Below are 26,694 nucleotides of genomic sequence, written 5' to 3'. Positions count from 1 at the left end.
AGGCATGGCAGATAAATGTCAAAATTGGATCATGCCAGTATGGATGGGCTGGAGTGTTGTGTGCTGGGACAAGGTTTCAATCAGTGGCAAACTTGGTCATTTGCTGGAGTAGTAGCTGCTTATTTAGAATCTGTGCTTTAACAGCAAAGCAATATTAAATCATGCATATTCATTATATAGTTTTGATTTTTTTTTGTCTGCTTTGATTCTTCTGTTCTTAATAGAAAAATCAATTTTGAGTTTATTACTGATAATAACTAATGCCTTAAATGCTTTCCCTCCATAAATAGAACATTGCAAATATATAAATAACTACATTATTTTGAGGCCTAGATATGATTGTCTTATAATTAATTCATTTTCCAATAAGAAAAGCAATTTAAAAAATATTATTTACTTATATGTATTTCTTCAAAGGAACTTAATTTTGCAATAATTCAGTTATGTAACCACAATTAATTCATTGTTAATGTTAGAGTAATTATTTCTAAAATAATTGGATAACTTTAAGTGTGGCTAATGATTTTGACTATTTTACCTTCAGAAGTTCTCATTTAGTCAACACTTCAAGTGAGTATGCCAAGAATATTGTAATGTTTTCTGTTTCTTTTATTTTTTTCTGTTTAATTTCTGTTCTCTTTTCTTCAACATTAGATCTAAAAAGTGTCAGCTGTGACCAGATGTTGTTTGACTATCTCCCATGTACCCTTTTAACCTGTTCAGTAGAGTTTTAAAACATTCATGCTGTAACATTGCAAAAGATACCTGCGGGGGCTCATTTCTTCTTGTATTATTCACTGCTAGTGGAGCAAATTGCAGTGTGCCAAGTGAGGCAGATGCCTTTTTATTTAACATCAAAGCTTAACTTTTAAGTTTTAATTCTGTTTCAGGAAGAACTATATATGGTGATTTTTATTTATACAGGGCAGGTATGAGAGCAATGTGAGAATTGGGAAATGGCCTCAGTTTCTCATTAAACCTGATCCTGAGATGAAGTATTTCCAAAAATCTTTTTGTGTTAGGCTGAAATTCCTAACAGAAGAGGAATCTTATCAGTGTAATAAACATGCAATGGGATAGGTACCTAAGGCAGGCTTAAAATCCTCCCTCACTGCCTGAATTTCAAGCACAGAACCAACAGGCAAGGGGTGACTCTGGCTGGCGCTGGGCAGAGCTGTGCTGGCAGTGCCACACTGGGCACCACCTGGTCCTGCAGTACCAGGTGCTCTTGTCATGCGCTGAAGGCACAGCAGGACTGGCAGCTGATTTGTTTGATGCTAATATTGGGGGGAAGGCCAGCCCTGGGGCTTAGAGAGCATGGAGTTAATTGCAGTAATTGTTCAGTCCCCAGGTATTTTCTCCCACATAGCTCTGGGTGTGCCAGACGCTGTTAGTTTTGTGTTAGATGACCCAGCTTAGTGGTGATGTCATATAAACCCAATGAGGTATCAAAGCACCTTGAAACAAACCCTGTAAGATTTAGTAAGTACTGTTTATAAAGGGCAATTGATCGCCTCATTTGCGTGGCAGCATGTTGCTATAGGATATGGCAGGCCTTCGCCAGGAGGAAGGAATTTGTATTCTCCTGAGGATGGGGACAAGTTCACGTTCCTCTGTGATGGAGTGCTAATTGCCACCCACAGATGGGAGAGCAAATTACAGCAAAGGTAATGAGTAAAGCTTCAGCTCAAATTTGTGTTGGTTGGTTTTTCTAATATCGTTCCCCTCTCCAAAAAAAAGCACTTAATAGAGATAATAGAGTTCTTTAATGGACAGAAGGTTCTGGTTGCTGAAGCTTTTCTTCATTCTCTTCACCAGTTGCAGGTACATTGCTAAGTACTTTTCATTTTGACTGAAACTTTTTGTTTAGTTATTCCAAGGGATGTTTTTTGTTGTTGTTGTTTTGGTTTGGTTTTTTTTACCAGATCAGAGATAAGAAAAAAAAAATCAGTTATTTTCATTCTTAGAAGGTAGCTGCTCACAGAGAAATCAATAACAATGTCTGTAAATGAGCTGTTGGCCAGTTGGCAATGTAATAGCCTGGTCTGGAGAAAACAGGAAAAAAAGCAAAATAAAAATAAATTATATGGGAGCTTAGGTTTAGGATAAAGATAAATTATTTGAAAGCTGGTCCACTAGCCTGATGGGTTTTCCTATCATAACCTATCATAAATGTCTTAATCTTTAATATAACCAGTGACTGTCATTTTGATTGTTGATTTGTGTGGATTTTAAGGAATTCTCAAAATCCAGTTTGTAATTACCCTTCTTTTCCATATACTTCATGCATTGGGAATACCACCAAATTAGCCAAAACCAATTAGTATCAGTTTTTACTATTAGTCTTAGGAAAAAATGTTATACTAATGTTATATATGTTACATACTAGTGTTATGTAAAATTCTCTAGCACTTTCTCTCAGCAAAATATCAGTTTGAAAGTGAGCAAACAAGATTTAAGATTCATCATTAATGGAAAGATGAGGAGATTTAAATCAAAGAAAGATGAACTCTTGGGGAGCATCTTCCTTTTTCTTTACCACTGACTCCAGAAAACTGAAGCTGATTTTGAATTTCTATGTGTGACTGACATAATATTTTAATTCCCACTGCACTCCTCGTGCATCAACCGGCTTGGAAAATTCAAGGATGATCAGAGCATTGGTACCTGTTTTAATTCAGCTGAGTAGTATTAAAAAATACATGCAGCCAGCAGAGCTTGTATTGGTTATGGTGTTTCTGAAAACAAATATCTGCTCCTGTATTTTGTCTGTCTAATAATTATACTCAGGTTAGGGGGGTTTATGCAGTAAATTCTATCAAGAACTGGATTCCAGAGGATCAGTGATAAAATCCTTGCCCTGTTAGAGTTGCTGTAGGTCCTGTGACTTCAGGAGGATTAGAGTTCAAAGCCTCCCAGTGCAATGAATATGTTTCCTTCAAGTCATGGGTGGAAGATGAGGCACCATAATTACTGTGGGATGGATTCAGATGGCCAGATGTTTGCAAATCTCCTTCATTCGGCTTGGTACCACAAGCAAGCCCACTGCTCTCCTCCCAGCTGGCAGTTCAGTCAGTCCTTTTGCCTCTGCAGCTCTCCATTTTCCACCAGCAAGTCACAAATGTACATCACAGAGTACAGCTCTGTCTCGGCAACAGAAGGAGAGGTGGGCTTGCAGTGATGGACCTGTTTGCCAGGTTCCACAACTACAAACCTGCAGCTGTGTGTTGGCAGCAGCATGAAATTACAATCTTCCTTTCTTATTTCTCCTGTGAATTTAAAGGACGTGTGATATTTTTTCTCTGTTCTATTGCTGTAAATATGGAAGGTGCAATTTATAAAAACAAAGTTTGAAATAGACCTCAGGTAGCTATTTGATTCTAGGAGTTTTATTCCTTAAATGGAATTAGGAATTTGAGGATAATTATTGACCAGTCCTCTTTTGAGAAGGCAATTTAACATGGTAGAGAAACTCTACCTATGTGTATTTGCTTTCTTTTTTTTTACATTTAAAAATTAAATTTTTAAATTTAAAAGTTTGATGGGTAATTGATTTACCTTGGTAAGATATGATGTAAAGGCTCTCAGTTTAACCTCTGAAATGTCTGTAAACTGAAAAGTGAAGAAAAGTTTCCACGGAGTATCAAAAGAGATGCTCAGCATAGGGGCTTTGTTGACCTGATTAAAATAATCTCAGGACTCCAGCCCCTTTCTTGCTGAGAAACAGTCTGTGGCCAGGCTGGAACAGTGCTCAGGCTGTAGTTCAGGCCCATGATGTATGGCTCTTATGGATTCTTTCTCTGGGAAGTTAATGTTTGCTTTGAGAGAAGCAATTGCTATGTGGGGAATAAAGTGATGTCTCACAACTGCAGGAATCAGCCCTGGGAAAATGAGATTTTGTGCAGAGAGGTTGATTTTTGTGAACAACTTTTTGCATTGTTGTTTTCTTTATCTGCAGTCAGTCAGATCCATATTCACATTTCAATAATTAAATCTCTCTGTTTACTCTTTTAAATCCAATTTGTGCTCTTTTTCAAAGACCACAGCTCCTTTGCCTGACATCTGAATATTTGGTTTATCTGAGCTCTGAGGTTATGTAAATTGAGTGTCTCTGGTTTAGCTCTGCTTTTTTGATGGGTAAATACCTCCTTGCAAATGGTCTACAGATCCCTGGTTTTAGGGCTCTGCTGCATCTATTTCTTGGTGTTGGTTGTTTTTGTTGTGGGTTTTGTCTTTTATGGGGGTAAGGAGGCAGGCTGGGGAAAGCAGTGAAGGGCAAACAGTTAAAGTCATATTGGGATGTGAAATGTGTGTCCTGAGGTGTTAAGAACTGTTACATGGATCTGCAGGGTTTCTGATAGTGACATGGAGTAATCACATTCTGTTTATGACTGATAGTTCAACTTCTGCCAGTGTTTCTATTATTAGCTTCTGTTTTCATGGAACTGTACTACAGGCAAAATCTGTATCTGGGTAATTTTATTAAAGCAGTTTTCAACAAATTCTTTAGCTGGGCAAGCATGGAAAGAATATTAAATTAAAAGAAAATTCTGAACCCAGGGAACCTCATGTTCTGATATGGAATGCTAAGCTACGTCATCACTAATACATGTAATTTTGCTCTTATTGCATGCAAAGTCAATGATTTTTCATCAACAATAGCTTCAAAACCAAGTGTGTTAAACACTGCAATGATAGCCTGAACATCACAAGATCTTAAATAGTAAGTTGGCTCTCTAACTGGAAGAGAAGTTTGACAACCAGGAGTAGCTGACCAGAGCCAGCATTGCAGCAGAGCTGTGCCTCTTTTAGCTGCAGCCTTGGAGGGGTGGCTTAACCAGGGCTGGGAGCAACACATTGCTCACAAGGTCTTCAAACACAGCTCCCGAGCCTATCCAGATTCTGGTACTGCTTTACAGTGTTTACAAAGGTTATTTAGGATATCAAGTATAGATGTAAACTGAGGACACCCGACTTAATGAATGGTTTTTCAAAAATGATAGCTGGATGTTGATATCCTCAGTCTTTGTGTCTGCTCTTAGCCATAATCACAGGATATAATGTTCTGTGTGAGGGAGGCAGAGTGATCTGAGAAAATCCCAACAAGACCAGTGGAGAGGTTTTTTACATCTTCATTCATGGTACAATCTACGATGACAAATCTGAATTATTTCATAAGCCTTTTCAGCACAGTAACTGGGAACTGCCTGGAATGCCTCCTAAAGACTTTTTTTTTTATTCTCTAAATGAGCATAAAATCTGGGGATTTGCCTTTAATTTCAGTATATTGAATGTGAATGAAGTTGCCTGATGCAGAGCAAGAGGCTGTGATGAATATGGATGTGGTGCTGCTGGCTTTGTTAGTGCAGAGGTGCCTGGAGAGATGAATCAGGGGAACTCCAAAGTGGTGATTTTATGCCTCAGCTCTTGATGAAGGATGTTTGAGATTTTTGTTTGCTCTTCTCTCTTCTTTTTAGAAGATTTTTTTACAAGAGCTCTCTAGTGATCTCTGACTGTATCACTCTACGTCTCAGTATTTTACGTTTTTTGGATTAGTGGTTTAGTGAATCAAGCCTTCTGACTTTCCAAATAAAGGAAACTTAACATTTCTAATTTTTCTTTTAATCTCAAAACTTCCTAGTTAAAAACAAAAATCACTTAAGACATGGATAATTCAATTACTGCTTTCTCTCTCCCCCTGCTTCCCACCTCACATTGAAATATGAATTATATTTCAAGTTAGTTAATTGATAAGAAAGATATAGAATTATGTTGTGCATTTTTCAGCCTTAAGCAGTATGTTGTTTATTTTTGGGACAGTTATTATAGCTGACATGAATTCATATTATTCCTTTGTCAGGCTATACTTGACAAACACTTTTTGACCTATTTTTTAGGTATAAATATAATATTTATATTGTTTTCTGTATACCTCCATAAATTGCAACTATACTTCATAATTGCAAACATAGATTCTGACAATCAAATGATAGGTTTTTCGTGAGTGTTCTAGTTTTAGTTCTTCCCAGGAGTTTCAGGTAATTAGTTAAAAAAAAATTTAAAAACCCACAACTATTTATTTTCTCTCTCAAATGGAAAATAAAATAAACATAATCGAAATAAATTTTACTCTGAATTGGAAATTAAACAAGTGTGTGCCATACTAATTTTTTTTTTTATTATTATTTTTTTTTTAATTAGTGAAAGTATACAGGCTTCCTGCAGATATTGCCAGAGAACAGCAAAGGTATTTGGGGAGTAGAAGAGAATTTAGTAGATCACATGAAGAATAGCTGGAATCCTGGAATAGTTTAGTTAATTGGTTTTGCTTATACAATGTAATTATGAAATCATCCATGTTGCATTCAAACTGTCGTCATCTGAGCAAAATCAGCACTTGAATTTAGAGCAATGGTTTCTTTATGAATATTTATGGTTCCACTTTAGATAAGCCTACAGAGTTTCAGGTTGTCTGCACATTCGATGGGAAGCTTGACTTTTCAGCTGTCCCTCATAGTCAAAAGGATTCTGTGATGAAGAGTGAGTTGGGAAAGTCAGTGGCAGAAATCTGGGACTGCACAGGAAAGAGAATTGTAAAGCATTCTGTAAACAGAGGTACTGCGTGCAGAAAGAAGGGGGAGGAGAGATTGTATTCCAACACATGAAGTTTCCCAAAGAGTTTCACAAGCACAACATAAAATTACAAAAGTTTGGCTTATTACATCCTGGGAGAATTTTATTGCTTGTAGAACTGCAGTCTGAATGTCACAGCAGTTACTAATTACAACCAGGAATGTTTACAGCATCGGAGATTAACGTAACCGTATATTTCAGAGCATACAGGATAATGAGAACAGAGTGGATGCATACAGGACGATGGAAGTTTAATGTAATGCACACAATATTAGCTGATTAATAATAATTTGATGCCTTCATGTAATACTTTGTGTCTGTACCACTATACATGCCTCTAATTCATAAGTCTTTAAAACACCCTAGGAAAAATACTGGTTGAATATCCCTGTCTGCTGCTATCTTTGGATGTTTCCTCTGTGTGTTGGTAAAGATTCTTTTATTGGTAACTCCTTTCTCTCTCTCTCTTTTTTTCTTTTTTTCTTTTTTTTTTTTTTTTTTTTTTTAATTATGGTCTAGTTTTGTGGTTTTTCCATGAAGTTTTCCAAAGTAGTAGATCCTAAGAGCTACTAACTCTTAGTGGATGATGGCGTGTTTCTTTGCTTTTTTCACTTTTTTAAACTGTGGCTCTTAGGTTTTAGCTAGAAAGGATTTAATGTCTTGATAGGGCTTCTTTCACCATGTGGCTTTTTGAAATTACTTTAACTTATTTCATTGGCAATTCCATGCTGCTTCTAGACCCAGAGTTATGAAACTCTGGTGTGCATACTGCTGGTACCTGCTGGGCTGTGGAAAATGTTCTGCAAGGACAAGCAGTCCATAGAGCCTCTTGGGACAGACTTTGAGAGGACATTGCCAATTGGGAAGAACCAGAGATGACAGAGGAAAACATACAGCAACACTCGGCTCATAGTATTGAAGCCAATGCATTTTTATTTTATGTTTCCCATGAGCTAAGAACATTTGTGCAGTCAGTTCCTTGGGCGTTTGGTGATTTGTCAAGGAGTAGTAAATGGGTCACCTGCTCACCATTTCACCTCATTTGTAACTTGTTTCTTGTTTCTAGCTCTGCTGTAGACCTAGCAAATGACTTTTTGAAACTTTCCCAGCACTCTTGGCACAGAAGCCACAGTACATGTTTTTTGATGCCTAGATTTGGCAGTCTTGAAGGTGTTTCACTGTCCCATCTTCTTTTCGGAAGATGGACTTCATTAAGCATGATAGACTTCATTTTTTTCCTCTCTTCACTGCCAGACCCTCAAATAATCATGAGCCAACTGTTTCAGTGGGAGCTTCCTGCAGCTGACTTTTGTAATTGGCCCAATCAGCTTGCAAAGTGCCGCTTGATTTTGTTTCCCACACAAGTTTTCTCTTGGAAAGGGAACTTTAATTTCCAGCTCTGACTGTCCCAAGTAGATGCCTTGCAGAGTGTGCTCATCCCCAGCAGTGGGGAGCAGCAGCCCAGGCAGAATTCCTGGAGTCTGGAGCTCATGTGCATGGCCTGCAACACAGGGAAGGGGAGAGCCTCATTAGGAATGCCTGAAGCGTGCTCAAGTTGCTGACTGGGGAAAAGCCTGGGAAAGCTCCACTAGCCCACACCAGCAGACCTGGAGCTGCTTCTGGAGGGTCCAAGAGCATCTTTTCATACTTTTTACAAGAATCAATATAAAATCTTCTCTCTGTATTCTGGTAACCATTTTTGTGTTCTTTCTTACTCTTTTTAATGTTTATTTTTTTCTTACATCTCTGTGATGGTGTGAACTTCTCACACTTTATAAGAAAAGGATTTGGAGAACCTCTCCCTCTATGGGGAAAATGGAGTACCCCAGCTGTGCTTCCCAGGCCTGTTAATAGATCTGTTTTATTGTGTTCTGTTCCAGTGCCAGAGAATTTTGTCAGGCAATCCACAGTGATTGATTCTAGGGAAACAAAACACCATTTCCTTCTGTTTTCAGTCTCGAGTCACCCTGTAGCTCTCATACCAGATTTTTTTCCCAGTAATTCCAGAATTCATGCACTTGTCTACCAACAGCTGTTCAAAATTAACTGAAAATAACTTTCAATTCTGGTCTTCATACCTAAAAGTTATGATTCAGAGTCTAATAAAAATGGCCCATCATCTTTCTGGATGTTATATGGAACAAAAAAGGCATGTCCCAGGCAACAGAGTTTCTTTAGCTTCTTGAGTGTCATATTGTTTTTCTTGATGTAAGGCGCCCCGGTGCTGCATGGAATCCTTTTTTTTTTTTTTTTTTTTCTGATTCTATCTGCCAGCCACCAGTAACAGAAGTTGAGAATTTGATGCAACATGTACAGTTTACTTTGTCTTATTCTCCTTGCAGATGAACCTCTACAGAAAAGGTAGAAAGATAGAAAGACCCAGCAAAAATGCATGTTCTTCTTTCCATTTGCAAACTCTGTAGAAAGCCAGTGTTCCCTCATTAGTTGGAGCTGATATAGAAATATTTGTAGTTACAATACACTGTTCTTAGTCGCACATGTCAAGTGTGTTCTGCTAAGTAATAAAATGACAAATTTAAGCAGTGGCTGCAGGGGCCAGCATGCTTTTGCTAGGCAGCCACCCCTTAATAATCATGGATTCACTGCTCTTCCTAGAAATGCTTCTTCTCTGGAGGATTACATCCATACAATTCTCTTCCCATTTGCCTTCTCCATTAAGGTGTTTGAAGTCTCTTGCTTCACAGTGAACTTTTTTTATTGTGTTACTGTACAGAGCAAGCTGGGTGTTGAGCATGAGAAGGGGGGAGATAAGTAATGGTTGGAAAAGGCTGCTGTGACAAAGTAAGTTGAGTAGAAAAGCGTTGATGGGGAGGATGGGTTGAATGTAAAAAACATTCAGGTTGGAGTGGCTTGATGAGGAGTAGTGAAATTTTGTAAAAAAATATTCCATGCTAAAGCACATCCGTTTTCCAAAGCATTGTCATCCACAAGGCACGTGAGTCCCTGTGGGCCTGGTGAGGTGAATCTGTGCCAATCCATCCTGTCGGGGTCAGATTGCTGCCTGTCACAGCCTAAAAACCAGCCAAGGTGTATTCACCTTTCCATTGCAACCAAATCCCAACAGTCATTCCACATCATGTTGTCATGGAACAAGAGGAATAACACGAGTTACTGTGGGTCAATATATGTTTGGTTGGGTTTTTTATTTCCCCTGACGTGGCTTTTTCCCCTTTCCAGGCTGATGGAAAGTTGCTTCATTATATGCTATCCAAACAGCCTGGGAATAGCCTGGGGTCTTTTTATCAGCTTTCCAGTGCATTTCCACACCTCTGTTTTGCATTGATAACCCACTATTTTTGTCACTACCTTCCATGTTCCTTATGTAAATTAGTAACAAAAGGTTTCAGACTATTTTATGGAGTTTCTTTTTTTCCTCACTTCTGAAGACAATACATTTTGCTGACTTTTACAGTGGTTTTTAATTTAAGACCCTTTTGTTTTTCTTTCCCCTTGTTTGTTCTCCCCACTATCCCACCCTCCTTTTTTATTTTATAGCAGAGAGTGTTGCATTTATCTTTGAGCTTGTATTGATGTTCTTCCATTGACCTTGCTTTTTTATATGAGTATAAATAAATTTCTGTGCATCACTAATGAGTGGCATCTGCTGTAAAATCATTGTTTAGATAACATTATAAAATTACTGAAACTTCTATTAAAATGTCTTTTTATACCAGGCCACACTTTTAAAAGTGAAATTGCAGACACTGAGGAAGTTTGAATTCAATTTTGATGTGACATGTTCCTATGCATTTAACATATGGCAGCAGCTTTTCTTTTTCTGGCTTTGATCCAAGCCTTGAGTCTCCATTCCTGTTTTTCGCTCATTGAGACATCCAGTGGCTTTGGGTGCATTTAAGGAAAGGCTGTTAGGAAAAAAATGGCAAAATAATGGTTAATGCAATGAAAAGTATATGAAATGTAATCTAAACTGGGTAATTAACTGCTTTCTGGTGCTCTGCATTCCTGCATCATCAACATGATTCCAACAGGTTTTGGTTGCTTTTTGGTTTTCATTTTGAAAATATAAGGCTACTTTGCTTTGGATTGTCTTTTTTCTATTGCAAATGAAACACACTTATTTTTGATGTTTTTGTCATTTGTAGACAAAACTTAAGAATTTAATGAGGTATTCCAATGACTATCTATGTGCAATTACTTTGTGGTGTCTCCTTATAACTTATTACATTTAGATCACTTCTAGGACTGTGCTAATGAGCACTCTTGTTTGCATGTACCTTCCTATGTTAACAGAACACTATGACAATACATAAAAATATTTTAAATTAAATTTTTATTGTCTCTAGACAAACAAGTACTGTACAAAGCATACTTTTTTTTTTTTTTTTTTTTTTTCTGTCAACTATTGCATCCTCCTTTACAGCAAAGCACTAATCTTAGAGTATATCCCATGTTGTTTTCCAAAGTTTCTTTCTCTGGGTCTTCCTTCTGTTACTTTGTCTTTCTCTTCCATAAGCTATATGTTCAAACTCCCTGATGCACATGGTAACCTTTATGTCAATGTCAAATAGGATTGTTCTAAAAAGATCCACTGACAGAGTGAAAAGGAACAAACAAATCCATCAACTTGCTAAAATGATGTTAAAAAGACTGGAAATGTTAACACTTAAATTTGAAAAATGTTGATCTCCTGCCAGCCTTCTACTTTCTGTGCTCAACTGGGATGAATTGGTAGGATATCAGCTGAGGGAAGTTAACCTCTGAAGCTTTTAGGGGGAAGCTGTTTAGTCTCCTTCAGTTCCCTGCTGACTCAGGGGAAAGCAGCTGCCAGGTTGAGCTGGGAAGTGTGTATTTTGAGTGGACACATTCTCAAATTTATTTTTCTTCCAACTCTGCTGCAAAGTGAAGGATAAGTTTTAAACATTGATTTTGAAGTAGTCATGAAATAGTCCTTCATACTATGTTATCCTACTGCTAAAAGATTTGGAGTACCTTCAAGCATTTATAGAGGGGATGTGTAGAAGGCAGTGATTTGCTGTCTTGGAACATGTTAAACTCGATACTGTCACTACCAGAATCACCCAAAGAGCATGAGGCTCACTTAAAAATTAGATAAGAAATTGTTATTTTTAGTTGCTTCTATTCTGTGAGCCATTAAGACTTTTAAAGGACATCTTGGCAGTCATGAGAGCCAGAGGCATTCCTTTAAAGGCTGGGATTGTGATGTAAGTGCCTCACTCTGTAGCTCACACCTTCTAAGGAGGGCACTGAACCTTATGAGACCCTGCAGTTATTAGGAGCTGGCAACACTTTGGTTCCTAACCAGGTGGCATGAAAAGCGTCCTTAGGCTGGTTAAACTTTCTGGCTGTGTGGACAGTTTGGTGCCTGCTTAGGAACAGCCAAAAAACCTGATGGCTACCTTGACCTCCTGTTTTAAAGACTGTATCTCTCAAGCTAAATAATAATTTCTTTATCTGCACAATGTTGGGGTTTGACTCTTTAATGGTCAGGAAGGAAAGAAGCTCCTGTGTCTTCTGTACAGCCATAGTATGTGCTGACAGGAGATGTGCTCTACACCATGATGATGTGATGTGAAGCAGCCTTAGAAAAATTCCCTACTGCTCTGGAAGTTACCTCCTTCTTCTTCCAGCAGAAGGATTAATTCAAGATGATGGGTGTGGTAGTTTTAGTCCTAAAATCAGCCTACTCTCATAATATCAAGGAGCAAAGGGCCAAATTTCACTTACGGTTTTCCTTTTCATTCCTCAGTGAAATGTACTGCTTTATCTTGCAGGGTTCTCTAAGCTTTGGGAATCACAGCAGGAATGGCAAAGTCAAACAAAACTGCTTTATTTTAGTTATAATTACTTCTGCCTGGTAGCAATTAGGAAACCAGAGAGGCTAGACCAGTTTTTAAGTGGCAGGAAGGCTGTGTTTATTGAGATTCTCATACACTTTAAAATTATTTTTTCTGAAGAGTTTTTTGAGGGAGAAGTCTTTAAGGAGAAAATAAACTAATGAGAACTCAGACTGGAGTCCAGTTGTGCTACCAATGTGTCCTTTTTGGTCTTTAGAACAAATAATCTTCCATCTTTTGCTCAATAATGAAAACCTACAGTGTATTACCTTGCAGCAGTATTTTAGTAGTCTCTATAAAGATCATTAAGAGGGAAATGTAAGAAGAATTGCATGATGTAGTTGATCTTAATTTGGTACATGAGAGTAAGTGAAAGAAACATCTCTATTATGATTTGTCAGTTGAGCTACAACAAGTGGCTGCACAGGATGCTGAAAGGTCAAAGCTGTTTCTCAGTGATGTGTCAGAGCTTGTTTTGTTCTGTTCTCTTTCTTTGGCCACGTAATTATGGTTTGCCTGCAGAAGGGAACTGGATGAGTGCTGTGCCTTTGGCAGATGCACATTGCAGTCACATTCTTAGGCTTTCATTTGCCTATTTCTTACATCTCTGTATTTGCACAGGAAGATTCTTAGAGTACATGAAAGTTCCAATTGTTACATAACAACCCATTTTAAAGATGCATTTCAGAGTTTTACCAGCACATAGCTGTTGCTTTTACATGAGGTGATCCCCTGCAGTACGGACTGGAGCTGTACTCCAAGCTTCTTTTTAACTGGCGCCACATCCCAGGAACCCCTCCTCCTTGATTGTGTCTGGCTCAGCCTGGGTATTGGAAAGAGGATGGTGCATTCCCACCTGTGTGGAAAAATTCCGGGTGCATACTCATGCTGGATAGCATGAATTTCTCTGAGCACTGTCAAAACCAGCACCCACTTCTTTAGAGCATTTGTACCCCCAGTGCTACTGCTGTGCCTGACCTGGGGAGTCCCCCAGTATTAATGCTGTGCATGGTGTGCTCCCTGAGCAATTCCCGTGTCAGCTTGATGCCCTGCACACTCTCAAACTTGCACTTATCTCTCTGTCTGAAACTTTTTTTAGAATTTTTTTTTAATGTCTAAAAAGCTGATTGTTTGTAGCCAATGTGGCTATAGAGACCCACTGTATATGGAACAGAAAAGGATGGCTGCCACGGAAGTGTGATGAACCTAAATGTTAGATGTGACAAAACTTGCTGATACAGACTCACTGTTTACAGGAGAATGCTAGTTGAGGAAAGACAGGGATTACTACACCATCAGTTGATGATACTCAGATCATGTATTCACATGTATTAGACCTGTTACTTATAAGAAATAATCCAGATGTACATTCATGGGTATTGATAATTTCTTTAATTTAATGTCATGAAAAGGACTTCATCCAAAGAGATACAAAGCTGTCTTTCCCAGGCAGCAAAAAACAAACCATGTTTGAGTGGCTTGCTGAGTAAGAGTTTACTTAGACACATCCATAAATGGCTAAAGAACTAGATGAACATGTGTAAATATATGAGGTGTAATTGTCTTTGAAATAAAAAGCAGGAATCTTCCAGACTGGAGTGAAATAAAGTCAAACCTTTACTTAAATTATTTGGGCAACACACTCATAAGACTAATCAAAATGTGAGGATCAACTCACAAACCTTGACTGAGTGTGGAATATTTCAGAGACAGGTAAGCAGAGAAAGGAAAGAGAGCAGACAGTGAGGATATCCCCAGGCAGTCCAAAATGAAGCTTGATGTGGCAGGTTTCTGCTGGGAGCTTCCAAAATTCCCAGTGCAATGAGCATATTTTTTTTTTCTCTCCAGCCCATAGCTGTTATAATGAAGCTGAGTCTTTCACAGCAAAACCTGTCTGAACTGAACTAATCCCTGCTGCTGCTTTTCAGGGTGTGCAGCAGGAGGAGAGGAAAAGATTAAATGATCCTTGACTTTAGTGCTCAGTGTTAGAATCCAGTTTAAAGGAAAGCAAAGATCTTATTGTTTTTGTGCAGTTATGGACTTAGAACAAGTTTGTTTTATGAGTGGTTTTATTTTTATCTTGAACTCAATCATAAGAAGTTCTCCTATTTGTACCCATTACCTTTTGTTTCACTTGGCAGCCCTTGTTTCTGTTGAGCCTTGCAAGTTTGTAATCTGTTGTGCCTCTACATCTGTCTAAACACAAATGGTGTTTCTGATGTTTTTAACACCCTGGAGGAATGTATAAACTCTGACCCCATGGCTGACATTAATGGTTCTGACTGGCCGTGGTTTGTTTTGGGCTGGCTGGGTACAGTAGCACTGTTGGGGAAGGCTGAGACACCACTTTTAGTTGTAGCATTTAAGAAATAATTGGTTTAAACCTGAATTTTCTTTGATGCTAGAATAAAATGGGCTGGCAAGCACAGTGCTTCTATGCTTATTCCTAAAAATAGAACAAATTTTCCTTTTAAGCCTTTGATAAAGACGAACCAGCTGAAACGCCTGCTTTCTTGTGTTCCAGCCACTGGCAATGAAATGGCTTTAATATTTAAGTAACTGTTTTTATTAGACTCTGGTAGGCTTTAATAGGTGTTCCTGGAGTGCTGTTGACTTGCTCTTTATTGGTTAGCTGAGAGAGAAAGCTTTTATTCTTTTCCAGCAGGACCCTGAGGGTGTCATTCAACACCCTAGGGCAAGATGCTGAGCCAAACCCAGCAATGGTAAATCTGGATTTGAGGGAAGTAGAGCTGGTTAGGCCTCAGCTGCACTCTCAGTTTGTTAAATTTCCTTTTTGACACATTCAAAATGTAATCATCAGGTTTCATTTCCAACTGATGGCCTTCAAAATACATTTATTCACACAAAACAATTTGTGTTGGTGCTTTGAACCGGACTAACTTTTATGTGAAAGATGGTTCTGGTAAGTTATCTTCTTGCCTTACATCAAAGACAACTTTGTCACTTTCAAAGAAATATTTTGAAGAAATAATGAACAATAGAAAATTGTACCATAAGACACTGGGTCTTCTGTGAAAGTAGGCCCTGGAGTGAGACTTCCTGTCCTACCACCCTAACACTGCTAAACATCATTTATTAGGAGTGGACGTAAAGGATTTCCATGTTAGACTGAAAAAAATGAAAAGGAAAAAAGTGTATTTACACTATTTCCTTAGCTGTAGGATCCCCATTTGCTAGAACAATACTGCATTCCTGTAAGGAATGTTGAAGCATCATTTGTTCCCACCAGATGCTACAATCCCTGTCTAAAGAGGTGCAGTTGGGACTCAGGAAAAAGCCTCTCTTTAGGGAAATTCTGCTGAGGATTGAGAAGTAAAACCAGAGCAAGGCACCAAGGCTGGGCAGTGCAGAATGGGACTTGGGAGATGTCTGCACTTGCTGGAGTGTTGTGATGACACGAGGTCCAGTCCTGGGGCAATTGCTAATAAAATAATCCATTAACTTTATTAAACTTCTTAGGCAAGACAGTTCAGAAGAACTAGGTGTAATTATGGGCAGGGGTTTTTACATAGAAAATGAGTTAGGCTAGTGAGTGCTTACAGCAACTCAGTTCTCCAGAAGTGAAAGTACCAAATGAATTGCTGGTACCATGGAGATGCAATCGTTTGTAAGCTACCCACACAAATATGTAAGCTTGATGCATTATCCCATGGTCCAAGGAAAACTAATACAATTTTAAAATTTAAACTTTATCATTTAAGTTTTTCCTTCCAAATTACAGGGTAATTTTTGGAGTTTTTACAATCTTACTCTAAAAGTCTAAGGTAGCAAAAATATTATTGTTCAGTAAGGATAATTTATGTCTACATATTTTTCTTGAAAAAAAAATCTGTAAAGTACCTTTACAACTAAAGGACTATTCCAACTAATTTTGCTGAAAAGACTAAAAAAAAAGTATCATCCTCTGTGTAGGACCTGGCACAGAAAATACCATCTGAAAAAAGATTTTTTTTTTTTTTTTATTTTTTTTTTTTTTTTTTTTTTTTTTTTTTTTTTTTTTTTTACAGGAAGATTTAAGCATATGTATCCAGGTTATAATAAAGTAATGACAGTAGTTGCTGCCAGATTCAGATTCTAGAGTGTGAAACAGTCCAGAACTGAAATGTGAATGTGTGTTTTTCTGAGTTTTCACCTTGTTTTTCTGTTTTTGCTTTCAGCAACTACTGTTGTCAACTGGACAGTCAGGATACTTTTCCTCTTGCACAGAAGTGTTGATGGGTTGGGAACAGTGCTTTAGGGTTAATTTTCTGAAGTGATGTTTTGAAATGTGGTTATTTTTGTAAGTCACTAGTCAGAGTAGAGCAGACAAACTAACAAAATGTGAAATATTGGAGCTGCTGGGGATGGATTGAAGACTAAATATAATTAAATTGAAACAACAGGATGAATGATGTCATGCTCAAAATAGAACTCACATAATTTACAGTCCAATTTGATGTACCTAATGTTTCTTGCTTGAGCAGGTCTAGGACATTGAGCAATGGGCATTTAGCAGTTAGTATTTCAAATATTACTGAAAAGAGGAGTTTAGTAACAGAATTAATTGTTTAATATAAAGGATACAGTTTGATACAGAAGCTGAATAAAGTGAATCTCTACTTGTTAAACATGAAAAACAATATATATTTATTTGGTGGGGGGAGGTCCAAAGACATGGGTGTAAATAGGTTGTCCCTCTCAGTAAGCATGTCTTTACGATGAGATCAGAGAAGCAGAATCTTAATTTTCAACCGTAATTTTCCCCCAAACACTTCCTAATCACCAAGTTATAAATCCTAGTGGCATAGTGGGGTATGTTTTATAGCAAGGTATCTGTGTGTGACTCCTCCAGGTCTCAGTGAGGTCCTGGCCACTCCTCTCCTTCCTGAGCTGTCCCGTCAGCAGTGGCTCCCTGCCTTTTCTTAAGGGGTCTGTGTGAAGGAGAGACCACAGCTGCTCCCTACCAAACAAACACATGAGCAGAGATGAAGAATGCTGTTTGTTTAGCTCATTCACACATGAGGACAACTCTTCTCATTCAATCCTTCCCCTGTCCTCCTCACAGAGGTGCAATCCTGGCTCCTGGGTGAGGCACTGTACTGCTGGACAGCCACAAAAACTGAGTAATGGAGCCTCTGTGAGCTGCACACCCTCCATGACTCAGCTGAAGAGTCTTCTTGATCTATGCCTGGGAACACTTTACTGTCTCTTCTCCTGGCAGTCGCTTCACTTTCACTTCCCTGATGCACATGTAGTAGAATGAGTCACATATTCTTGTGTAAGCACTGTTTGTAACACACATGGGATATTTTATAATGGCTCCTTTTCTTTCAGCTTCTTTCCAGATACCTGCTGATGCTTTTCTATGGCTGAGATTTCGAAGGCAAAAAGCAGTTTTTTCTGTCCTGAGTTGTAAGGTAGGATCCTGACTGTTATTAAGGTGGATCAGTGTTGCAGTGTAAATTAGGGATAATCACAACAGCCCTAAACCGTTTCCAGAGGTACTGGATGGAGCCTGAGTGCACCTGCACAGGAATTTTCTCTTCCTCCTCTAGCAGGATGTTGGGGCCCTGTGCTGTGGCTGCATGTCCTGGTGTTGGAAGGATGAATTCCTACACAGTGTGTGCTTCAGCTCCTGAAAGCCAATTTCTCTGGGGTCTCTTTCTGCTCTGTTCTGATCTAACTGTGCCAGCAGCACAGAGAGCTGGAACTAAGTTCATGGATTCCATGGTGGATTGATTTTTACTGGGCTGTGTGAGGAATTCAGGAGCATCTGTAATTATTCAAAGTGCATTTACCTATGCCTAAGATGACCAAAAGGAATTATCTATAGATAAATATGAAACCTTTTGCCAACTAAGGCTACCATTGCAAATAGTAAGAAATCTGATTAGTTTTAGTATAGTATATAAGCTTTGTATTTTATGGACATTTGTATATTTGTATGTATACATTTGTAATTTAGCTTCCTTCATATTGTAGAATTGCTGGGAAAAAATCGTTGATTAACTTTTCCAAAAAAAAAAAAAAAAAAAGATTAAAAAATTCTAGAAAGTAAGAAAGATTTGTTTGGCTTTCAGCAAGAATAAACATGTCAAGTTAAACTTCCTAATCTAGGCAATTTAGTTCAGCTCTGACATTTCTGCCTTAGGCACAGATTGGAAATTTATTGTTTATGTTACAACCAGCCATCTAAGCTTCCTAATTTTGATCTTGATATGTCCATGATCAACATATTTTGGGTTGTTTCATCCTTGAAATTGAAACATCTTTACTCTGCCTGATTTTTAGCTAATTAATATTTTCCACACTTCCAAAATGTTTATGCTTATCATGAAGTAATGAGGAACTGGACCTTTTGCCAGACAAATGCAGTTTAATTTGAAATTTTTATAAAAGCTGTGGGCTTTATTCCTAGTTCTTCTTGTTAGGTGAAGAAGTTTTCTGGAAATCCCCCACATATTTTGCCACGCAGTCAAACTTATGAAAAAAACAGTATGCCATTTTTTATGAAGCACCAGGCTTTTCATTGTGAAAGGATGAGAGACAACAGACATAAATTGAAACAAAACAGGTGCAGACTGGATAAAATCTCTTTTTTAAATTTCTTTTTTAATATATGAGAGTGAGACAGTGAAACAAGTTGCTTAGATTATGCAGTCTCCATCCTTTGAGGGTTTCAAGACTCAATTGTATAAACCTTGACCAACCTGATCTGACCTCGTAACTGACCCTGCTTTGAGTAGGAGTTTGGATTAGAGACTTCAGGTCTCTGCCAGGGTGATTATAGTGTCAAGTCACCAATTGCTCTGACAAACACGCAAACTCGGCCTTTTTTATACAAGGAAGATGTATGTGTGTTACACAGGAAACACACAATCTGAAAATCAAAACCTCTGAGAAAGAGCTGTGCCTGAGACTCTTCAGAAGAATGAGCAGTTAAAATTGTACCTCTTTGAGAAATACCTCTCACAGATACTTGCTTCCCCTTACTGTTGTCCATTTTAGGGACTTTTTCTGCTTTTTGTTGCCATAAAGACCTTAAAAGTTACCTTCATCCTTTCCTGCCTGCTTGATCAGATGTGGAAGCACCTCGCTCAGAATTGGTTGCTGCTTGACGGTGCATTCCAACTTGAGGCTCCTTTTTCATTGTATGAGAAGATTAAAATAAATACTCTGGGATATGCCTGAGAAATTACATTTATGTATTGAAGCTGTTCCTGTGCAACCAATAAGACAAGAATTACCAAACTCAAAGATACAAGATATAAATGCCTGATAATATGATTACAAAACTGGAAAGAAAACTTAAGAAAAAGCATGTCTTTACTGGAAAGAATGTAGTCTTAATGAGTGTTAAAGGGTTTATTTCTAACTCTCGGAGCTTAGAATTTCTCAGTTTGCTTGGAAAGTATCTTGCTCTATTCATGGACTTTTTTTTTTCCCCATTACATGTCTCTGGTCATAATTTAACATCAAGTTCCTATTTAACCCTTTGTTTAGCTGCTCTGATTCTGCTACTGCTGCTGGGAGAGTTAAGCTCTAAAGTAGATTGAGAAATCCTATTTTAAACTGTTTTATATAGGTAGTGAAAAAGGGGCAGGAAGTGACAAAACAGAGTGATGTTTACAACTCTCAAGTTTGGTTGTTTGCAATGTATGCCTGACAATTTAACTGGTCCAGTTAAAAAATAATAATAAAAAAAAAGCTTCAAATCAATGAATTCTCCAGCAGCCACACCAAACCAAGTACCCAAACAAAAAAATAACCAACAAAAAATTAACCCACGTTTCTTAGTGCTCCTTTCACCCCGAGCAGCCGCAGTGGTAGTAGGAAAGCTGGGTACAGGCTTGGCCTCTGACTTGCACAAATGTCAGGCAGCACAGGGAGTAATGCTGGAGGAAACCTGTCCTCCCTCCCATCTCACAAATCCCTTGTTTAGCTTTGCAATTACTTATTTGGATATATATATTTTTTTAAACTCAAAGTTCATCCCAAAGTGAGAAATCTAGTTTCAGATTGCCCCATGAATACCTCCAAACAGTGTTGGGATTCCCAGGTAGAGCCCCTTCTGTAAGCTTTGATTTGTTTATTCTCATATCAAGTAAACCTTTCATTTATACTGATTAAGAGAATCTGGCCCCTCCTCTAATGCACATGTGTAAGGGTATTCTGAATTCTCTGTAATGGCTGAGCAGATTCAGACCCACATGGCTCCAGTTCAGTCGTGTTGCTTAAACCCAAACCAGAAAAACCTTGCTAGCCAGCCAGAAAGCAAATATTCAAAGGTCTGGGAGCTCTATAGAGAACACTGTAAATGAATTTAAAATCATGTAATATCAAAAGTATGGAAAGGGAATGTATATGCAAGTTATTACTCATCTATAACCATATTTGACATTTTTCTCTCTTGGAGCTTGATTCTTATTGATTCTTATTTTGCAAAGACGTGAAGACCTCACTAGTACAGAATTCATAGAAATCCAGAAAGCATTAATCTGAACCTGGGAAGAACAGAAGCAGTGCCTTCAAAGTACTCTTGTGATCTGTGTTTACCTGAGCATGGCAGGATCAGCAACCTGTGCTCTGTTGTAGCTTTCAGGGGTGAGAATTGAGTGCCTTCAGCTCTCAGTCGTGATCACTTCTCTCAATCCTTTTCTTTTGTGACCATCCTTTTTTGCCTTTCTTATGCTAAAAAAAGATTTACTGTTTAAAGCTTTTAACTTAAAAGAACATACATCATAGAGAAATGGTAATTTTAAGGCCAGCTGAAAAGGCTGACAGAAGTCCTACAACTGCCACATGGCCTCTGCCTTCCTTTGTACAGGGTTGCAATTTGGCCTTTAGGGAAGGACCAGCATTTGAAAAGCACCCCTGGGGTCTTATTTGTGCCTGGGACCCCTGAGTGGTTCTGGGTGCGGGCTGCTTGTGCCAAACTCCTGTGCCCGTGGGGCGATGGACGAACAGTGGCAGTGTCTGTGCCTCAGCCGCTCCTGCGAGAACATCCTTTGTGCTCACCGCTGATCCTCAGCAGCCATCAGACACCTCGTGGGATCTGAGCCCCACCGTGCACGTTTGTGCCACTGCTGGGAATGTAACTGCAGAAAAGGGTAAAGGAAAAAAAATCCTGTGGTGTTTGATTTGAGGACTGATTAAAACACAGCTGATGCTGGGGTTTTGTTATAAACTTGTGTGAAGTGCCCATGATTTTATTTGGGAATTAGAATGCAATGCTGGATATGCCTGAAAAAAACTGCCCCACAGAAAGGAAATAAGCTATTAAACCTAGAAAACAAAGAGAAAAGGACACAAAAGGGACAGTTTTTTTCCTTGCTGCTTCTTCAAAGTGATTCTTCTTTATGCCATCTGATGTAATTTTGTCACTGGCTGAGGTGATGTTTCTAGCAAACCACTCCACTGTGTGTTTTGTTTTCCTCTTTTTCATCTCTGATTGACAGTCCCACCAAGAAATAACAATGAAAAGGGCTTTCATGGGATTAGATAGAGGCAGTTAAATTTCCTGGGGCACAAGTGTGTTTTGAGGAAAGGGATAAAAGTGTATTATTCTCTGGATAATCCTAGCTGAAATATAAAGGACCGCTTTTGGTGAATAATTAGAGAAAATGTCCCAAAACTACCTTTAATTGGTATAGCGTAAAAACATGTATTAACAGAGATTACAGGTATTTTTGCTTTAGCTCCAGATAAGTGAATAATCTGTTGTATTTTACTTACATTGTATTGTAGCTTTTATTATTGGTTCACTTTAGTGACAATAGTGACTCAGTAATTCCAACTATGTCAGAAGAGTAGAAAATTATTAAATGAGCATTAAGGTGAAGCTTTATTTTATGCCATGACTTGTATTCTTGTATTTTCCTTCATTTTCTTCCTCTATAAGTAAGGGCATTTTGTTTTGCTTTATTTGTTTTTTCAACTCTAAGGAGAAAACATAAAAAGGATATATATGAGTGACATTAATTTGTGTTTGTGATCTGAATTGCTAGGAGATAAGCTGTTCTTTGTTCCTATCTGTTGGAGAGTGTGCAGAAGAATAGCTCCAGAATTAAGCTGTGCAGCATTCACCTCCCTCATGTAACAGTCTGTTGTGTGCTGGGCATCAGCCTCAGGGCTGGACGGGAGGAGGTAAAGCCACCTCAGGAAACCAAATGCTCTCTGTGTTGGTCTGCTGGCGCTGCAGAAGGACTTTCTGAGGACAGCTGAGGCAAAGGAAGTTCAGGTCTCACAGTGACACAGCCAGGGAACAGCCAGCTCGTGAGCTCTGGGAATAGCCGGTGTTTCTCCTGGTGCTCGGGAAAGGCAGCGTGTTTGCAGCCTCTCAGGGCTGCTGGGAGCAGAGCAGCACCAAATCAGCTGTGCTGAGGGGCTGGCCAGGGGCCTTGAGAGCAGTCCACGGGACAAGGGTGTTGCATGCTGAATGCTCACTGTGTCTTTGGGGTTTTGCTTGGATTGTTGTGTTGAGCTGAGTTTGGACGGGTGTTTTTGTCATTTGTGGAATGAGACTTGCCTCGGTCTTGCTGACTTTATCCTGTGTGCATCTGAAGCCGCCTGTTTTCTTTGTTTCTGTGGCTCGTGGTAGCTGCACTGTAACCTTCTGTTGGGGAAAGAGGAAGAGGAATTACAGTCTGCCTGATCTTGATGGAAGCAACATGCTTTGGTGCTTTCCAGTTTGGATAGTGTCAGCCGGGTCATCGGCACGTGTCAGAACCACAGTCAGAACCATCACCCTTGGATAATTCATCACCATGATAGCTGTAAGCTTGCACACAGTGCTCTACCAAAAGGACAAATGTAACATTTATAAAGAGAAATCATATGGAAAATTGGTACTTATATGAGAAAAAAAATCTATTTTTTTATGACAGTGTTTAAAGTATTTTTAGGCACTCCAGATATGTTGTGACAAATTGTTTACATCAAGGTCATTCTTTCTTTGTGTGATGTGTAGTCATACATTTACCTATGGGATGAAATAGATTTTGTGTCTTTAAAGTTTTGTTTTTATTAGGGAAAAATGTGCCCCTTTGAAAAAATATAAATATGCTCCCTTTGTCTGACTTGGTGCGGGAGAACAGACAGTGATAGTGCTGAAGAAACTCTTGCCCCTAATGTGTTGCAGCTGTGTTAATTACCAAAGAGTGGGAACAGCCTTGCCCTCACAGCTATGGGTGATAAAAGAGTGAGTTAGTCAGTCAGAATCTGCTCATCGTCCTGTGAGGGGGAAGGGACAGGAGGTCGTGCAAGGGACAGAAAAGGTAAGACATGGTACAAGGGTCAGACAGGGTAAGGTGGCTGTGCCAGGGACTGGAAGCAGTGAGTGAGCTGAAACTGCAAAAGAGAGAAAAAGCCAGAGCTGTGTGGGGCTGTCGATAAGACAGCAACTTGGCAAAGGTATGGAAGATTTTTTAAATAACATGGGACTGCAATGTAGGGGAAATATTTTAGGTAACGAGGCAGTGATACTTGAGGCCCCCTGAAGTTTTTAAAGAAGTGCTCTCCACTGCTGTGGCCACCTTGACAGCGACATTTTGGCAGTGTGCGTTCTCTGTCCATCTCATTCTCACTGAGAATTGTCCCTGTGCTTCAGTGTGACTATTTTGGTACTGCTGAGACTGCCTTATACCAGTGAATGATTTATAAAGACCACAGAACAAGTTTAAGGGGATTTGTTTGTGTTGAGAAAATTGGGGGCTTGTACTGAAAGAAAAAGTCACAAAGTATCTTCTCTATTACAACTCACAGTAGTTAGTTTCCTTTGCTCCCCAGTTTAATTACACGGACAGGTAATAAATGCAAAATTAATCTGTTTCTGATGTGATTCCTTAGTGCTCTCAGAACATTTGGGCTGCCTATTGCAGTTTTACCCAAACTCATTTTCAGCCTTTCAGCTTGTGCTGGTGCTGTTTTTCCAGGGAAGAAGTGAATCCATTTGCCACTCTGTACAGCAGAGGAAGCTGAGGGTATGAGCACTGTGACAGTGTGGGCATTAACTCAGCTATTTCACAGAAAGCCTCTGGAGAGGTGTTGGAAGGACTTGAGGTCTGCGAGCTTCCACAGTTGGGTGGTCTGTAAAGCAGCCCACCAGGAGCCCGGGTGAGGTGGGAAAGGAAAGAATGCAATTACAGCTGAATTAGAAATCCAGATTCTCTTCTGCAAAATGTGTAGTTTCCTTTTCTGCCACAAAAGTGACCTTTAAGGCACTTAAAAACAAATGCTCCGGCAAAGAAATTACTTAGTTCACGATAGCCAGTAAGCACTGGTTAGGTTTTCTGTTTGGTTCATCTCTGCTGTCTCCAACCACTTGCCTAGTGACTACTCTGATCAGAAAATAGAGTCCAGTCATTACAAATCTTTCCCATAAAACCTCTTTGACATGGGTATGTTCCAAGGAAAAGGTTCTTTTTTCCTTTCCTCCTTCCTGCACCTCTGAAATGAGTATATTCTGACTGCAATAAATTTTTTGGGATATCCCTAACACCTATAACTAGCAGCTGCTGAGTACTTCTTTTGTTGAGGAGTGAAGTAGTGTGCTCAAAGCAATGTGGGAACTGGCCTTCCTGGAGAAGAGGCAGTCACTTGTGAACATGATTAATGGCAAGTCTATGCTGTGATGCTGATTGGGTACTTGCTTTGGGTGGTGTCTAAGGAAATTGAGTGGGTAAAAACAGTTTGCAGAAAGATCAGTTTACTAAATGGGTCTAGCAGAGATTTTTTTCCTACACATTTTAGGATTGCAGGAAAGCATCTCTCCTCAAATGTATTGTTAGAGTCCTAGTGGAAACACTTGTCAGATTTTATACCTGATTTAATTTCTACGTGACTGTTAACTAGATTTTATTGATTATCTATGTTGATTATATATTTTAAAATGTCAATTCCCTTACTGCAGAGTTCGCAAATCGTTTGGAAGCTTTGTTTTTCCCATGACTTAGTCATGTCTCTTGAGTATAACCAAGGAAAGCAGGAAGCAGCATGGAGCTGTGTGAATCACTCCCACCAAGCAATTTTTGACCCTGGAGTATCTTTTCTTCCCTTTCAGTGACTATTTCACTGTCAAGGGATGAAATGTCCCTAAATCCTGTTAGCACCAAGCTGTGGGTAAAGAATATCCACACCAGAGAATGACTCAGTACTTCCCAATGGGTGATACAGGAAAGAGCAAAACGAATGAAGATGATGAGCTGCAAGGCCCAGGCTCTCCAATCTGAATCAGCCACACCTGCCTTGGGCTTCTATTTCAGTATCCTTTTAAATCATCGGTTCCTCTGCTGAGATCCTTTACAGTAATGCAAACAGACTTCGTGACCTGGGCCCTCTAAACCGGCCTGAGACAGGGAAAGGTTGCTGCCTAAACTGGCACGGGGTTCCACTTATGTGTTTGGAAGAGATAGTGTTGATAACATTAAGTTAAAACTTCTTTTTATATGAATATGGGTATTTTGTCACCATGACAATGATTGATATAGTCCATATTGGTAACTGGCTTTTTAGGGGAAGAAAAAATTGAATTCATTAAGATATTTCAAGGCAGAGATGAGCACATCATCTGAACGATGTGTTCAGGTTGGGAACAGAGATAGCAGCAATGCCAAGCAGCAGCAGAATCACAGAAGCAGGAACCTGCAGTATTTGTGAAGTCATTTAACCTACTTCCCTGCCTCAGGGCAGGATTAAATACATCTGGTGGAGTTTCAGACAAAGTGGTACATGAAATGTTCATTTGCACAGATAGGCAGAATCTTTTTGCTTGGGTTACAGAACTAGCTAGTGAATATAGCCTAGAGGGGAGGAACCCCTGCTCAGAGGACTGGTCTGGGATTTGGTACCTGTCAGGTTAATTCTGTGATCCCTCAAATCGCTCTGGTCCTTCTTTCTCCATTGTACTGTGTGCAGTGTACAAGAAAGGACTGAGCTGGCTGCAAGCACCTCTTGGAGCACTCAGATCAATGGAGCCATACAAGACAGCAGTTCTGTTCTTTGAAAAACAGCAGAGCCCCGGGGCCCTGTATGTGATTTACCAAGCCCCTCTGGTGGGACTGTGCTGCTTTGTTTTACCTGGCACTGGGAGCTCAGGTGTCATTTTACTGTTCTTTACTACACGACGGCGGGGGTGCTCTGTCCAGTACCAGGAATCTCAGGAGAGCAAGGTTTGTAAAGCAGCTCACACACAGAGGCACCTACGTGCACAGCCATACCACCACTT

At 39.2% G+C, this 26,694-nt stretch overlaps 1 long non-coding RNA gene across 2 annotated transcripts; it reads left to right on the top strand.

Moving 5' to 3' along the window:
- Positions 1 to 1,379: 1,379 nt before the first annotated feature.
- Positions 1,380 to 22,318, top strand: LOC120757472 (uncharacterized). Of its 2 annotated transcripts, XR_005702520.1 has the most exons (4): positions 1,380 to 1,445; positions 1,531 to 1,667; positions 17,805 to 17,887; positions 21,298 to 22,318. It is a non-coding gene; the product is annotated as an uncharacterized LOC120757472 (long non-coding RNA). The 2 variants fall into 2 exon arrangements; XR_005702519.2 differs by lacking the exons at positions 1,380 to 1,445; positions 1,531 to 1,667 and adding an exon at positions 1,732 to 1,824.
- Positions 22,319 to 26,694: the final 4,376 nt, after the last annotated feature.

Source organism: Hirundo rustica, chromosome 10 (assembly GCF_015227805.2).
Source record: "Hirundo rustica isolate bHirRus1 chromosome 10, bHirRus1.pri.v3, whole genome shotgun sequence".
NCBI lineage: Eukaryota > Metazoa > Chordata > Aves > Passeriformes > Hirundinidae > Hirundo > Hirundo rustica.
This window is presented reverse-complemented; position numbering and strand designations above follow the sequence as displayed.